The sequence below is a fragment of the Ochlerotatus camptorhynchus genome, unplaced genomic scaffold, assembly GCF_037179485.1.
Source record: "Ochlerotatus camptorhynchus isolate MF236.1 unplaced genomic scaffold, CSIRO-AGI_Acam_v1.1 ptg000348l, whole genome shotgun sequence".
Lineage (NCBI taxonomy): Eukaryota > Metazoa > Arthropoda > Insecta > Diptera > Culicidae > Ochlerotatus > Ochlerotatus camptorhynchus.
The window spans coordinates 243613-250157 of NW_027040836.1; positions in this window are offsets into that span (position 1 = coordinate 243613).

The following is a 6545-nucleotide window of genomic DNA, read 5'->3' on the forward strand; positions in this document are numbered from 1 at the left end:
TGGAGGCCACAATCAACTTCCTCATATAAATATCAATGCAATACATCGAAACACTTACGTATGATACGTATGAAACAATTCTGCGAATATTTAATCTTTTTTCTGTTTACTCGCGGTTTGTGACCCATACCGAATACTCCAGATACAAGTTTCCGGTTAAACAGGAGAATATGAAAAATCCGGGAATTAGATAATCCTTAGTGGAAGAGGTGACAACTGGCTTCTTACTCTTTTATCTCTATCTCTATCTATATCTATCTCTATCTTACGCATTTCAAATCGACCAATCACGACAGAAAAGTGGTTCGTTTTTGCCCCCGTATTGTCCCCTCTTCCTCTTAAGCAAACCCCACACGGTAAGAAATATTGTCAATACTTACAAGTATTGACAATAATATTGATGATGTGAATACAGAAATATTGTCAATACCGATGTATTGACGTCAATATAAAATGTATTGACAATACGATTATTGTCAATAAAAGCAATCGTGTACGGTCCACATTAGAGAGAAAAAACGTCAATCTCTCTACAGAAACAAATGAAACCCTGGTCATTGGAAAGTGAGAAGAATTACATGACTATTATAGACGAGCATTTCTTAATTTGTTAATTTTCAATTTATTTCACATATTTTTTGTAGTTCTGAGGAAAAGTCTATGACGATTGTATTAGAGAAAGATTCTTGGTACACTTTAATGATTTTTTTTTTTTTCTGAGAAAGGTTCCAAAATATTTCTAGAGTAATTTGGGAATTTGTATGCACATTTTGTGAGTCATTCCAAACAGAAATCCAAGGAAAATACGATAAAAAAATCATTGAAATCGAATTGTGATGGTGCAATTCTGAATAATTTTTTATAAGAGTTCCAGGGAATTGCAAGGGTATTCAGCGATGCATTTGCAAAATATTCTATGATAATCCTAAGTTAAATTTAAGAAGAGCTTAGTGGAGAACTCTTAGATATTACTTTGTAGAACTTCTAGGCATTTCCGATGAATTGATGGGAATTGTAACAAAATTTTTTTTCTCAATATTTTCCATACAAAAAACTGCGATAAACGTGTCCCAACGAAATACACGCTCAAATTGACCCACATTGTATATATAATAGTGCCCCGTTGAAATATATATGAAATAGTGTAAAATTTACGGATACAGTCTCTTGTTTTGAAGGGTGAAGATTTTGGGAATGCTGATTTTTTCGTTTTAATGTTATTCTAACAAATACACCGTGCTTTAATTCAAAAATCCAAATCTGAAATACTCGCATAAGTGTCGTTGGTTCACTTCTAAATGGGTCAAACCTCAAAGCAATTTTCAAAGTGAGACGTTTATGGATATTTCGAAGATTTCCTACAAGAAATGGAGCGCAATGTGTGAAGATGGATTTATATGCGAGCAATGAAAAAAATATTTATATCGTAGGTTTATTCGCCAGCATGAGAATTGTCGAACATTTTAGGATTAGAATATATATTTATTTATTTATTTATTTATTTAGCTGACTTTCGTTGTCTTAATAAAATTGGTGTGATGGGGAAAAGCCAATTTAAGTAAGCTGCCATGCTCAAATTGGCGAAAAAACCCCATAGCTTTTCTCTATACATGACGCCCCGCGCCTTACATATGTTCCAAACGTTGTTGAATTATTGCTACTGTTATATCAACATTGGTCATTATTCGAAAAAATTGAATGGAAAATTATTTCAAAAGGAACGTAAGAAAATGTTGTTATGGATTAGGGGATAAAGAGTACTTATTTAATTTTTATGAATTGTGGGTTTAAAATTTGATATATGTTTGCATTACGCAATATTTGAACAAAACCAACGGGAGTTTATGAAAAGATGAGTATTTTAACTTCTAGTGATAGTTAATCAATCCACGCAAAATTCTGATCATTTCTCTCTATTTGATTGCTATCGCCTGGTCTAGTTATGATGAACATATGGTTTCCATCAACTCTCACTCCATTATCTGTTCCAGCTGCACCATGTGTGTACTTTCCGTCATAACCTGGATCTGCGTGGTTCTTATTTTTTCGGTTAATGTTTCGCAGTTTGAACGAACTTTTATTCATGTCAACGTTTTCGTTCATATTGTGCTCTTTTACTTTTTTCTGTGGCGACATTTTATCCATGTACGATCGCCATTCATAAAGTTTTTTACTAGCGGCCCTTACTTCATCTAAACACATTTCATGGCCAGGATTCCGTCCGATGGGTGGAGCATTCATTGCATCGTCCAAGTCAACTTTCAGTGGTGCTAACGCAGATAAAGCTCTTGATATCCCGATCTGAAAACAAAAGAAGATAATAATTTTAGCATATAATATGCACTATAATGCACCAATGTGGCTGTTCATAAACCACGGATACACCTTAAGATTGGTGAGTCTTTACGGTTCATGTTAATTTTCTAAAACTGGTATGCAGTTCCACTGGGAACTTACTCAGTCACTGAGTAAACTCACTTTTGAACTGCAACTAAACAAAATCTCCGTGAAAGAAATAGAGAGGGCAATTGGCAAATCAAAGTTGGCACTCGTGGAGAATAGAAGAACTATGAGAGTGATGATGGTTTCAAAATTTTCCATGGGGAGGTATACGAGTTCAATCTTAAAATGCTTTATTTTGCAAATGGAGCATTTTATTTAAATCTGGTTGCTGCTACAGTTGTAGAAAAGCTAAAAACCATGTGTACACATAAAAATCTGAAAAGAAATTATTTTTTTCTATATTATATGTCTATTAAGTAGTCCTTAAGTTTTCTACTAGCGTAGCATTAACCAGATTTAAATAAAATGCTCCATTTGCAAAATTAAAGCTTTTAAAGATTGCACTCGTATACCTCACCGTGTAAAATTTTAAAACCATCATCACTGTCATAGTTCTTCTTCTATTCTCCACGAGTGAAAACTTTGATTTGCCAATAAAATTCTACTAATGTCACTGAGAAGAATTCTAGGCTAACATTTGAAAGGGCGTAACTCCAAAATGTAAACAAACCATATTTTGCCACATATTGGCAAATCAAAGTTGGCACTCGTGGAGAATAGAAGAACTATGAGAGTGATGATAGTTTCAAAATTTTACACGGTGAGGTATACGAGTGCAATCTTAAAATGCTTTTATTTTGCAAATGGAGCATTTTATTTAAATCTGGTTGATGCTATGTTAGTAGAAAACTTAAGGACTACTCAATAGACAAATAATACAGAAAAATTAATTTCTTTTCAGATTTTTAGGTGTACACATAGATTTGAGCTTTTCTACCACTGTAGCAGCAACCAGATTTAAATAAAATGTTCCATTTGCAAAATAAAAGCATTTTAAGATTGCATTCGTATACTTCCCCGTGGAAAATTTTGAAACCATCATCACTGTTATAGTTCTTCTATTCCCCACGAGTGCCAACTTTGATTTGCCAATAGAGAGAACAATTCACAAACTACTCGATAAACACGAAAAAGTAGAAGAAAATATCACTTCGAATCATCAAAAACGTTTCTTCTTACATGACGTATTTCCAACATTCAACTCTCTGATGCATCTGCTTGTTATGCCTTGCACCAGAACTATGAATTATATTGTTCCAAACGTTCCAAACGCCAAACGTACTGATTCTGTAGTTTCTAGTCATGCCCGATTCATTTGAAATGCATCAGATTGATATTTCACGTGTAAACAACGAACAAAAAGAAGACAAAAAAATCTCCGGGCGTAATTGGCAAATCAAAGTTGGCACTTGTGGAGAATAGACGAACTATGAAAGTGATGATGGTTTCAAAATTTTCCACGGAGAGGTATACCAAAGATGAATACTTAGATGAAACTGTCGGAAGAAAAACTTTCAATTTTAGTGTCCTCTTTCACGGTCCCTTTCAACCAATGAATACCCCCAGTATGCAAGGTAATTCAGTGTTTTAGCTGCCCCCTCGGCAGAGATGAAATTTTGCGCGCTTTTTTATCAAAACAATCACACCAAAATCAGAGATGTCCCATTTTTTAATTACTCGATTAACAACTAATCGAATATTTTTTGTTCGCTGTCCTGTCATTTTTCCACCAATTAGAGTGCAAAACTTGTTTGAAACGATCGGTAATGATCCTCTGAAGAAGTTAATGCTTATATCGGCATGATATAACCGATTACAAATATTATACTGTTCGGTTCGTTAATCGATTAATCGATTATTCGAATGAAAATCGGCCATCACTAGATGAATGTGAAACGTCATTTCAAATATAAGGACCGTACATAAATAATGAAACAATTTGAAAGGGACCGGGGCTAATCACAAATTACGTCCCCACGGTAACTGAAATAAACACGAGTGTTCACCGGTTGGGTATACGAGTGCAATCTTAAAATGCTTTGATTTTGCAAATTGAGCATTTTATTTAAATCTAGTTAGTGCTAAGTTAGTAGAAAACTGGAGGACTACTCAATAGACATATAATATATATTTTTTTTTTCAGATTTTTAGGTGCATACATACATTTCAGCTTTTCTACAACTGTAGCAGCAACCAGATTTGAATAAAATGCTTCATTTGCAAAATATAAGCAAATTAAGATTGCACTAGTATACCTCCCCGTCGAAAATTTGGAAACCATCATCACTTTCATAGTTCTTCTATTCTCCACGAGTGCCGAACGATGAACCAAGGCGGAACAACAAGCAAAAAATCCCAACTAGCAAAAAAAGGGTGTATTTCCACGGCGTATCACCATTGTTGGCAATTCAAAGGATGGATGATCCGGGGGGTAACAACATGTAAGAAACTAAGAGGGCGTAAGATGTTTTATTCTCAATTTCACGACAAAGAAAACTTTTTTTTAGTTTTTAGTGATGCACAATGATAGATTACACTATTAACTATATGTCAAGCTTTTAAAATCATCCAGAAAATGGAAAGTCGTGAAATAAGATTAATTTCGGAAGCGATTTTCTCGATATGGTCATTTTGGAGCTACGCCCTTTTCAAATAATAGTCTAGAATTGAACTATACTGTTATTTGCAACTTATGTTAGACTCATTACTATTATTAGCAATGACGTCTTCGTGTCTTCTGCGCACTTATGATCAAACTTGACAAATAAGCTAGTTTTCACTGATAAAAAAGGGTGAAAATGTGTGAGTTTTTGTTTGCTTTGATTTGAATGATTCATTAATTAAGTGAAGACACTAAAGCGATTTGATAGGAAGGCGGATATTTATTACCTTTTTTTTTAATTTCTGGGGTAAACCTGTTTCAGATACAATCAACAACATCTTACGAAAAAAGTAATAGATCATTGCAAGGCAAGATTTAACCTACATAACTTTTTTGGCTGTTTACAACGTGTTTTATTTTAAAACAAAAAAACGCAATAATTCATATTTCATTTTCAATAATTGTAAGTTCCCTGAACTGTTTAAACTGTGGTGATGATATCATCATGCAATGATCTCTAATGGCCCAAACGCAAAGAAGAATGGCAACGGCTGTGGAAAAACCCGATCTGAGTAAGTTTACGTGTCAGACATAAAACTTGAACCAAGTCAATTCCGGTTAGACATTTTTGTTCGGAGATGAATTAGCCCGTGGCTAAAAATTTCCTTAATAAAGATTTAAAAAAAAATACCGTTTCCATTCCACTACCACGCACATTGCGTTTAAGCCTTAAGGTTGTACAAAGGGTAAGTTAATTTATATTATTCTTCTTCTTTTTGAAATAAAGGGTGATACGGTCAAAATTTGGTCAAGGGAAAACGCGTGTAAATCGGTGAAATCGTTTATTTAAAAAATCAAATTAAATTTCTTTTTCAAGTTCAATTAGTATAAAATTCAGGAAAAATATTCAGTTAGGCTTCCGCTTTTCCAAATCCGAATTGCCGGGCCTTACGCTTGACCCCTGCCATCAGATTTTGTACAGCCACCTTGTCCACCTTCTTCGCCGCAGAAAGCCAGTTTGCCTTGAACTGCTGCTCGCCCTTAGCAGTTTTTTTGGTCTTCTTTAGGTTCCACTTGACAATAGCCCAGTATTTCTCAATTGGGCGGAGCTCTGGCGTGTTGGGAGGGTTCTTGTCCTTGGGAACCACCTGCACGTTGTTGGCGGCGTACCACTCCATGGCCTTTTTACCGTAATGGCAAGATGCCAAATCCGGCCAAAACAGTACGGAACAACCGTGTTTCTTCAGGAAAAGCAGCAGACGTTTATTCAAACACTCTTTCACGTAAATTTCTTGGTTGACAGTCCCGAAAGCTATGAAAATGCTGCTTTTCAAGCCACAGGTACAGATGGCTTGCCAAACCAGATATTTCTTTGCGAACTTTGACAGTTTCATGTGCTTGAAAACATCTGCTACCTTTCTCCTTCCTTTTGCCGTATAAAACTCCTGTCCCGGAAGCTGCTTGTAGTCGGCTTTGACGTAGGTTTCGTCTTCCATTACCACGCAGTCAAACTTCGTCAGCATCGTCGTGTACAGCCTCCGGGATCGCGCTTTGGCCGTCGTATTTTGTTTATCATCGTGATTTGGAGTCACTACCTTCT